Genomic DNA, 10,896 nt, shown 5'->3' with positions numbered 1-10,896 from the left:
AGAGACCAGATGCAAACAACAGACGTTTTATAGCTTTAAGTGATTTAACATAGGGAGTGCATTGTGACTGCATAAAAATAAAGTGTTAATGAGATAATACTAAAAATATTCACAAGTAGCTGTGTTCAATTTGGTTCTTTATAGCTGAGATTTGCTCACAACCCAGTTCCAACCGAATGATAGAATACTGGAGGCTTGCAACTTGAATGCAATTTTTAAAAATGCTCTCTGTGAGCAAAAGAGTTGGAAAGCTGTAAAATCCCTCTTTTAAAGAAAAAGATGGGATTTTTTTTCCCACATTTTTTCTTGTAAATAATAGCCTGTGAATAAAATCAAAAATTGCCTCCTTAAAATCTGATTGTTTCTTCAATTCTTTCAGTGAAATGTTGGATCTCCGAGCAGGGGATTTTTAAACAATAAAACATCTCATCAGTAGACTGTGCCTGGTCAGAGTGATGTGGGGATGCCGGTGTTGGACTGGGGTAAACACAGTAAGAAGTCTCACAACACCAGGTTAAAGTCCAACAGGTTTATTTGATAGTAAACAGCACAAGCTTTCGGAACGCTGTTCCTTCATCAGGTGAGTGGAGAGTTCTGATCAGGAACAGGGCGTATAAAGGCACACACAGAATACTGATTAGAATGTGAGTCTTTACAGCTAATTTGCTATTCAAGTCTTAAAGGTGCAGACAATGTCAGTGGAGATAGCATTAAGCATAGGTTAAAAAGATGTGTATTAGAACATAGAACACTACAGCACAAACAGGCCCTTCGGCCCACAAGTTGTGGCAATCACATCCATACCTACCAGGCCATAGAACTACCTATAACTCCCAATCCCATGTACTCATCCAGAAGTCTTTTAAAAGACCCCAGTGAGTTCACCTCTACCACCACCAACGGCAGCCGATTCCACTCACTCACCACCCTCTGCGTGAAAAACTTACCCCTAACATCTCCTCTGTACTTGCTCCCTAGCACCTTAAACCTGTGTCCTCTCATACCGACCATTTCAGCCCTGGGAAATAGCCTCCGAGAATCCACCCTATCTATTCCTCTCCACATTTTATAAACCTCTATCGGGTCACCTCTCAACCTTCATCTCTGCAGGGGGAAGAGCCCTAGCTCCCTCAACCTATCAATATTGTCTGCAGACAGGACATAAGTGAGGTTTTGCAAGTCCAGGCAAGTCATGGGGGTTACAGATAGTGCAACATGAAGCCAAGATCCCAGTTGAGGCTACCCTCATGTGTGAGGAACTTGGTTACCAGTTTCTGCTCAGTGACTCTGCACTGTCATATGTCGTGAAGGCCACCTTGGAGAACATTTACCCAAAGATCAGAGTACAGTCAAAGTAACAGTAATACTCCTGGCCAGAATGGACAGGGTAACTCCACCATCATTGAACCATAGAATCCTATAGTGCAGAGCAAGGCCATTTGGCCTGTTGGGTCTGTGCTGATTCTCCAACAGAACATCTCAGCCAGACCCACATTATCTCAACAACCCCATGTATTTATCCCATAATCCCCCAAATCTACACATCTTGGGACACTAAGTGGCAACTTAACTTGGCCAATCCCCCTAACTTTAGTTCACAAGTTACATGGGATTAGTAGTAATTTATCAGTTTGCATAGGTGATTGGCTGATAGGCAGAAGAGAAAGAGTTGGGATTTTTTTTCTGGATGGCACGAAGTAACTGGTGGGGTGCCACAGGGTTCAGTCCTTGGGCCCCAGCTATTTACAATCTATATTAATGACTTGGATACAGGGATAGAAGAGTCTATGGACAAATTTGCAGATGACACAAAAATAGCCGGGACAGTAAGTTGCAGTGAGGAAACAAGAACCTTACAAATGGATCTCGATAGGTTAGGAGAACAGCCTGAAATGCGGCAGGTGGAATTGTAGGTGGTAAGTGTGAGGCTGTGCATTTTGGTCAGAAAAATGGGAAGACAACTTATTATCCAAATAGGGAGAGAATTTGGGGTGGTCTGGTGCAGAGGGATCTGGGTGTCCTCGCTCATGAGTCACAGAAAACTAGCATGCAGATACAGTAGATAATAAAGAAAGCAAATTGAATGATGGCACTTATAGCTAAAGGAATGAAATATAGAGGTAAGGAAGCCTTGTTACAACTACACAAGGCATTGGTGAGACCGCACCTTTGGAATGTGGGAGGAAACCAGAGCACCTGAGGAAAGTCATGCAGACACGGGGAGAATATGCAAACTCCATACAGACGGTGACCCAAGGCTGGAATTGAACCTGAATTCCTGGCACTGTGAGGCAGCAGCGCTCACCACCATATCACCATCCAGGCACCCATCCTGCCTGAACAACCAACTGTTACACACAAACTGGCATTGATTTCATAATGACCGCTGATTGGCTGAACTTCAGAAAGCAGTGAGCAGAGATAAGAAGTGTCCAGTCAGAATGGCAGAGAGCTGAAAGATAAATGGGATTTCACAATGATATCAATGTTCACGTTTATATGAATGATTTAGATTTTGGAAACAGGGCTACAACCCCTAAATTTGAAAACAATCCTAAATTGAGAGGAATGGGTCAGTACTCACAGAAACCCCACATTGCAGAAAGAGGCTGTCCAGCCCATCAACTCTCCACTGACCACAATCCCACCCAGGTCCACTCCGGCAATCCCACATATTTACCCTGTTAATCTCCTGGCACTAAGGGTCAATTTACTATGGCCAAACTATCTAACCCACACATCTTTGGACTGTAGGAAGAAACAGGAGCACTCAGAGGGTGCACATCCTCCCCATGTAGGCACAGGAAGGATGTGCAAACTCCACACAGTCAATGACCCAAGGCCAGAATTGAACGCGGGTCCCTGGCGCTGTGAGGCAGCAGTGCTAACCACAGTGCCACCATACCACCCTTAAATCGGGAGATAAATTCATTGAGTCACTGCAGGTCTTCTAGACTCTCCTGTCCATCCCTGGATAGGTGAGATTAACAAACCAGTAGGTTGATTGTTACTTCTTCTGTAATGTTATCCGTTGTAAATGGTGAATTGAGTTCCAGAGTGTATTCCCCATTGCCCACTTGTTGTAACTGCAGTAAAATACCTGCTCCAGGTGAGGCTCAAACTCACAACCTCGGCATAGACCGCCGTCTGCACAAGTACCGTGCGCTAACCAATTGTGCCACTGGAGCACTGCAGTAGTGAGGAGGACAACAACAAAAAGACATTAACAAACTTGCACAGGAGGTGAATAATTGGGAAATCAATTTCAGCACATGTCGTTTTGAAGTATCTCATTTTGATGAGAAGAATAAAGAGGTGATGTATTATTTACAAAATAATAATCTCATTGGGGTGCAGGAGCAAAAGCATCTGGGATTGCAAAGGCACAGCATGAACTGTTTGGGCTGAATGGCCAGTTTCAGTTGCATGTCCTATTCAATTCAGCCATTTCAAAATTATTTCTATAATTTTCTATGGACTTAAAAGTCTTATCTAACTCCCTATCGCTCATCCGCTTTGGATTGTTATGATTCCAGCTGATGTTACTGTTGGAGAAGTCAGATCCCGGGTCGAACCAAAATTGAGAGATCCTAACTTTTGTTTTTTGTCCAGAAAGGTGGATGGAAGTTACTGAAGAGTCACAGGAATTTGCTGATTAACTTTTAGCAAGATAATAAACAAAATGGACTTTATTACACAACTCCTTCACCCCAACTATACCTTCATAGATATATACAGATTCATCAGGGTAACCCAGTTACAAAGTCTGTCTTAAATTCTAACACTCACAGTAAACACAGCCCATGTAAATCAACAGGTGACCTGTGGTCAGAAACACCACACTCTGAAAAGCCAGATGATCACACCTCCACCCTGTTTATTTCAACATTCTGTTTTCTGTCCATTCATCTGTTAATTGTTAATCTATGCTGATGTGTTAATCCACAATCCCATGGGTCCTCATTTTATGTCTTAATCTCTACTACTTTATTTTTTAAAATTCATTCATGGAACATGGGCTGCCCAGCATTTATTGCCCATCCCTAGTTGCCTGAGGGCAGTTGAGAATCAACCACGTTGCTGTAGCTCTGGAGTCACACACAGGCCAGACCAGATACCGTGGCACATTTTCCTTCCCTAAAGGTCATTAGTAAACCAGATGGGTTTTTCTGACAATTGACAATGGTTTCATGATCATCTGTAGATTCTTAATTCTAGACTTTTTTATTTAATTCAAATTCCGCCACCTGCCATGGTGGGATTTGAACCCAGACCCCCAGGACATTAGCTGAGTTTCTGGATTTATTGTCTAGCGATAATATCCTCTGGTTTCCCGTTGTCCATCTTACTGAAGATCAGTGGAGGGTGGGTATCATTTCTTGGAACTCGGCCAAGGGTGTAAATGGGGTAGAAATTATCTGTCGATGTTGGACACATGTGGTGAGATCAAACAGTATTTTAGTTCCCTATTACAATGCTGCTTAATCCTTAACCATCCTTTGAAGTGGCCTGGAACTTTGCACCATTTTCTGGTGGCATTTCAGGGTGGGGAATTTATGCTGCTCTTGAGAGCAAGTGACCCCCACCCTGAGAAAGAACAAATAAGCAACAGCAAGTGCTTCATTTCTGACTGCAGAACTGCTCACTATTATTGATTCGTTGTGTTTTGAATAAATGAATGGACTGTAATAACTTGTGTGGCTTAATTCTGCTTCACCAGAGGAAAGTCAATGTCTAAAGAACCCAACATTTCAAGGCAGTCGCTGCTGTAAATCATTACCATAATGTCTGATGTGTAACTTGCATCTTTCTGTCTGACTTTAGGTTTATTGTTCAGGTTGGGTGGAATTTTACTGGAACATCCGCCCGAGGTTCGTACAATCCCATCCGAGGCCAACAGAGAATGGTGTTCTCCGAGCCTCGTCCGCCACTGGAATTGGGGTGGGCATGCCAGTAAAATTCCGGCCAGTGACTCACATGTTTGTGTGTTTGGAAAGGGTTGGATTGGTGTCAGCTGTACCCCAGTTGACTGCACTGTCCCCTGAAGCAGAAAGTTGCAAAGTCCATTCCCATTCCAGTGGCGTAAGCACAAAATCTACGTGGCGACAGTACAGCTCCGAGGGAGTGCTGCACTTCTGAAAGTGCTGCCTGCGGGCTGAGATTTTACACCAATTCTCTATCCACTGAATACAGAGGGTGCCATGGTGTTATTCTAAAGCCCAGGCTAATGTATCTCCAATCTCATTTGAACAGATTGGTGGACAAGTGGTTGGCACTGCTGCCTCATAGTGCCAGGGACCCGGGTTCAGTTCCAGCTTCGAGTCAGTGTCTGTGTGGAGTCTGCACCTTCTCCCTGTGACTGCGTGGGTTTCTTCCGGGTGCGCAGGTTTCTTCCCACAGTCCAAAAATGTGGCAGTAAGGTGGATTGGCCGTGCTAAATTGTCCCTTTGTGACCAAAGATGTGTAGGTTAGGTGGATTGACCATGATAGATGTGTTGGAATATGTGGACAGGTCAAGTAGGGGGAGGGCCTGGATAGGATGCCCTTTCAAAGAGTCAGTGCAGACTCGAAGGACTGAATGGCCTCTTTCCTCACCACAGGAATTCTATGCTTCTAGTCTGAGCTTCTATTACTTTTTCATTGTCACATTCCTGTTTACGAGAGCTTCCTGTGCACAAATTGGCCGTTGTGTTTCCTACGTTACGATAGTCAAAACACTTCAAAGTAGTCATTGGTTTCAAAGTTTTATGAGGTCATGAAAAGTACTAGCTAAATGTAAGGTTTTGTTCTATTTCAAAGAGTCAGCTATGGGTCTCCTATATGATACATGCATGCTTGGCATGTCCAGCATATACCTCTGGTTCCTGCATTGCATTTTGCAGTAGAAGAGTAGAGCTGCTGGCAAGTGTGTTTATCACTGGCAGCTAACAATAGCTTCAATTCTGGCTTGGAGACATTCGACCGGGGCACCTGCGGTCTGCTTGCCTTCAAAGAGATCCAAAATGAGGTGCAACCTTGGATTTGCATTGCGCATCTGGTGTTCAGAAGCAGTTCCAAACCTTTACTATGATCCATAACTTACATACCACACGCCTGAGTTAAAGAATATTTGCATCCATGCAGATCCTGAAGCACTTAGCTCAAATACAAAAACCAATAACGTTATTGACCTGTTAAACGCAAGGCCCACTTCCCACCATTAAAGATTGTGCTGCTGATATCAATCAGTGCTCTTTGAAGCAGCCTAGTTACAGAATCATAGGATAATGGAATGATACAGAACACAGCAGGCTATGAGCCCCATCATCTTCTCATACAATCGTGCAGTTTTTCCCCTTTAGAATATTCACTTTCTTGTATGTGTTAAAATGCTAAGAGATAGGAATTAAATCACACCACGTGTAACTCCTGCTATTTGTTGTGGGCTGGCAAAATCTCACTAACTGTCCCGGCTGGAGACAATTCACATCTCTTTAACCTGTGCTTAACCCTCTCTCCACTTGCATTGTCTGTACCTATAAAGACTTGGTTACCTGTAAAGACTCACATTCCAACCATTATCTTGTAATTGAGTTTGTGTCCAAACATGCCGTGTTTGTGAACCCAGCTCTCCACTCACCAGATGAAGGAGCAGTGCTCCAAAAGCTTGTGATATCAAATAAACCTGTTGGACTTTAACCTGGTGTTGTGAGACTTCTTACTGTGCCCACCCCAGTCCGACACCGGCATCTCCACATCACGGATAGAAATTAAGGTTAAGAGAAAAGGTATCTTGTGACAGATATCAGGAATGAATGGCAACTGAGAACCAGGCTGAAACTACAAGTTGTCGGAACGCTTTGGTGCAGTGCTCCAAAAATCTCGAGATTACAGATGAAGCTTTTAGACTTTAACCTGGTGTTGTGGGATTTCTAACTGTGCCCACCCCCCAGTCCAACGCCGGCATCACCACGTTATGAATATACAAGATTCACAGCTGGGGGTAGGTGGAGAAGCAAACCAGAGAAGCAAAGAGGGAGTGTTAAAAGAGAATTACATCCAACAGAGAGGAGAATCCCAAAGTCTTAGATAGGCACGGAAATAGGGGCAATTGTAAGCATGAAGGGGATTTACGCTGGCAACACAAAGTATGCCTGGAATACTGTGCATCTGTCTTTACCAAGGAAGAAGATGGCAACAAGGCCACAGTGACAGAGCAGGCGGTTCAAACACAAGCAGGGCCTAAAATTGATCAACAGGTGGTGCTAGAAAGGTTTCTATACTTAAAGTTGATAAGGTGTCAGGATTGGATGAGATGCATCCAAAGAGACTGAGGGAAGTGAGGGTGGAAATTGCAGAGATGCTGACCAGAATTTTCCAATCTTCCTTAAATTCAGGGTTGGTGCCAGAGGAACTCTGCTATGCAACTTATTCAACATAGCGCAATGAAATCACCCACATCCATCAAAGACGGCAGGAGGACCCTTAGGTTAACATCTCACCTGAAATACAGCGCCTCTGACAATGTAGCACTCCCTCAGTAATGCACTGAAATGCTGGCAAACATTTTGTGCTCAAGTTGAACTTGAACTCAATATTTTTTGACTCAGAGGACAGGGTGACACTGACAAGGCCGTGGTTAACAACATGGTTGCTTTCTTAAAGAGAAGATGCACTAATTTGAAATTCATTAGGATGGAAAATGCTGGCGAGGAGATGAGGCCCATTAAGCGTCAGTTAGATGATGAAGTTTGTTTTTCAAAGCCTTCAGTTTGTAAAGGTGGTAGCCATGGTGTGGAGATGCCGGTGTTGGATTGGGGTGGGCACAGTGAGAAGTCTCACAACACCAGGTTAAAGTCCAGCAGGTTTATTTGGTAGCACGAGCTTTCAGAGCACTGCTCCTTCATCAGGTGAGTGAAGGGGCACTGCTCCGAAAGCTTGTGGGACCAAATAAACATGTTGGACTTTAACCTGGTGTTGTGAGACTACTGACTGTTCAGTTTATAAAGGAAGAGAAGGGAAGACTAAAAAATTATGAGGTGAGCAGAGTTCCATAAAAAAGCCAGACTTCCATTTAAGTAGCACCAGGACATCCCAAAGTGCTTTACAGCCAATTAAGTACTTTTGAATCATGTAGCAACATGGGTAATTCAGCAGAACATGCATGTGGCAAGCTTGCAAAAACTGCAGTGCGATAATAACCAAACAGTTGTTTTGCTGCTGTTGATTGATGGATAAACATTGGCCAGGACAAGTGGGGTAAGTACCCTGCCCTTCTTTGAAATACTGTTTCGGGATCGATTTTCTCCAACAGAGAAAGCAGATAGACCTTGGATTAAACATCTGATCTAAAAAACATGACCGCTCCAGCAGTGCAGCATTCCCTTGCTACCAGTCAACTTGACTTTTTGTTCTCAAGACATAGAAGGGAACTCATCTCGCAACCTTGTGAATAAAAGGTGAGAGTGCGAACAACGGAGCCACTGGTGATGCGGGTGGATGTGTTTAAGTGTCCATGCACAGTGTGATGTTCTCTCACTGTTGAGACAGCAGTGTGGTGCTACCAATAAAGATCAGAGCTGTCAGTTTGCAGGGCTAACAAACAGGTAGCAGTGTCAAAGAGAACCTGTGGCCTAACAGCAGCAAGACATGACTGATTATTCTCAAAAGTTCACCATTGACAGCCATGAGTAACCACTTGGTCACATTCAGTGATAATTGAAGTTTCTAGCTGATTGCACAATGGTTTAACCATCAGTCAACTTCACACCTCACGGGTTTATTGACTGGTTTCTTGGTCAGTGATATAACAAATGGAGATTTAAAAAAAAAACTTAAACGTTGTGACTAGCTGGTGTGCATGAGTCCTTACAGTGAGCTTTTTGATGAACATTATAATGGGGAGCAGAACATGTTATCCACTTTTCAAAGGCCTGTGTGTGAGCATTGAGCACTCCCAGGAGAGACTGAAACACAGGCACAAATGATGTAAAATTCCTTCTGCTCTATTCCAACGTTGTACGTTGATGTCACCCTCAAACAAACACTGCCTTCTGTAGCTGTGCAAGCTTCCTGCAATCTAACTTATGGCTTCTCAACAAACTGTAAACTTGTAGGCGTTCTGGTTGATGATATTTCTTTAATTCATGTCCATCTAGCACCTACTACAGTAAGAGAGTTGTAGAGGTATACAGAATGGAAACAGGCCCTTCGGCCGAACTTGTCCATGCTGCCCAGTTTTTACCACTAAACTCATCCCAATTGCCTGCATTTGGCCCATATTCCTCTACACCCATCTTACCCCTGTAACTGTCTAAATGTTTTTTTAAAAGACAAAATTGTACCCAGCTTGACTAAAGCCTCTGGCAGCTCATTTCAAACACTCACCACCCTCTATGTAAAAGTTTGCCTCTCTGGACCCTTTTGCCCCTCTCACCTTAAACCTTTGCCCTCTAGTTTTAGACTTCTTTGCCACTCTATCCACTTGTGACTCCACTTTCAAGGAGCTATGAACCTGTGCCCCTCGATGCCTTTGGTCTTTGACTCTCCCCCATCATTAACTGAGTATCAAAGACTCATTGAAACCCAGATGATTCTGAAGACATTTGACAGGGTGGACACTGAAAGGTTGTTTCTCGTGGTTGGAGAATCCAGAGAACGTGGACACAGCCACAGGATAAGGAGCCACTCATTTAGAAAGGCACCTTCAATCAGAGGGTTGCGAACATTCAGAATTGTCTACTCCCAGGATTGTGGATACTCTATTGCTGAGTATGTTCAAGGGCTGACATAAATAGATTTTTGATATTTCAGGGAATCAAGGGATGAGGAGCGGGAGGGTAAGTGATGAGATAAAATATTAGCCTGATTATATTGAATGACAGAACAGTTTCTAGGGGGGTGTATGGTCGAGCTATGGTTCCTTATCCAAATGCTCTGATGTAACAGAGCATCAGAGCAGAAAGGGAGCCCTTGGAGAGCTTCTGGATGTGTTTGCTTTCGTATCTTTATAGTTTACAACTTGGAGGAACAGTAAAACCTAATCCGAATAATTGTCAAAAATGCAAAAATAACCTTCGTCAGTGCAAAGAAAAAGCAAAAGAGGAGGCCTGTGATAGGGTGGAAGGCAGGAGAGATTAAAGGACAAAACATTTCATGACAATAGGCTAAACGGGAGTGGTAACGGGATTAGTAAATAAATTAATGATTTGTCCGGGGAGGTGCGAATGGCAGGATGCTGAACAGCTGACACCCATAAGTAAAGTAAATAAGAGAGAAAAATAGCCAAAGTAGCAAAACTAAAACAAAATGGAAACAGTGGTTACAATCTAAACTTTGTTGAACTCAATGTTGAGTCTGGAAAGGTGTAAAGTACCAAGTCAAAAGATGAAGCGATGTTCTTCAATCTTGCCTTGATCTATTTTGGAATGCTCTAATAGTCTAAACACTGAAAGGCCTGATTGTGAGAAAGGCGGAGAGTTCAAATGACCGGGGACAAGAAGGTGAGAGTCAGATTGTGACTGAATCACAGCATTCCTTCAGAAAAGTGTCACCCGGTCTGCGTTTGGTCTTCCCAGCGCAGCAAGACCACATCTTAAATAACAAACTGAGAGATGTGGAAGTGAGTCTGTTTCACCTGGGAGTCATTTTGGGACTTTGGGTGGTGAGGGGGGAGGGGGTGAAAGGTCCGATGTTCCACCTCCTGCAGTGACATGGAGAAGGGCTGTCAGGAGGTGAAGAGTTGTTACGAGCGACTGAGGGATGGAGGGGGAGACACAGAGGGAATGGTCTCTGCGGAACGCTGATGGAGAAAGACAAGGGAAGCTAGGTTTGATGGCTGGTGTGGACAAGGAGAATGCTGCCTCTTCAGATATTCTTTTACAATGCTCAGCAGGCATTTGCCCAGTGCTGGTGCTC

The 10,896-nt window shown here is 43.8% G+C and overlaps 1 non-coding gene across 1 annotated transcript; it reads right to left on the bottom strand.

Moving 5' to 3' along the window:
• Positions 1 to 3,101: 3,101 nt before the first annotated feature.
• Positions 3,102 to 3,188, bottom strand: trnat-ugu (transfer RNA threonine (anticodon UGU)). Its single transcript is given in 2 exon segments — positions 3,102 to 3,137; positions 3,151 to 3,188. It is a non-coding gene; the product is annotated as a tRNA-Thr (tRNA).
• Positions 3,189 to 10,896: the final 7,708 nt, after the last annotated feature.

This window comes from Carcharhinus amblyrhynchos, chromosome 13, assembly GCF_965287045.1.
Source record: "Carcharhinus amblyrhynchos chromosome 13, sCarAmb.v2.hapA, whole genome shotgun sequence".
Lineage (NCBI taxonomy): Eukaryota > Metazoa > Chordata > Chondrichthyes > Carcharhiniformes > Carcharhinidae > Carcharhinus > Carcharhinus amblyrhynchos.
This window is presented reverse-complemented; position numbering and strand designations above follow the sequence as displayed.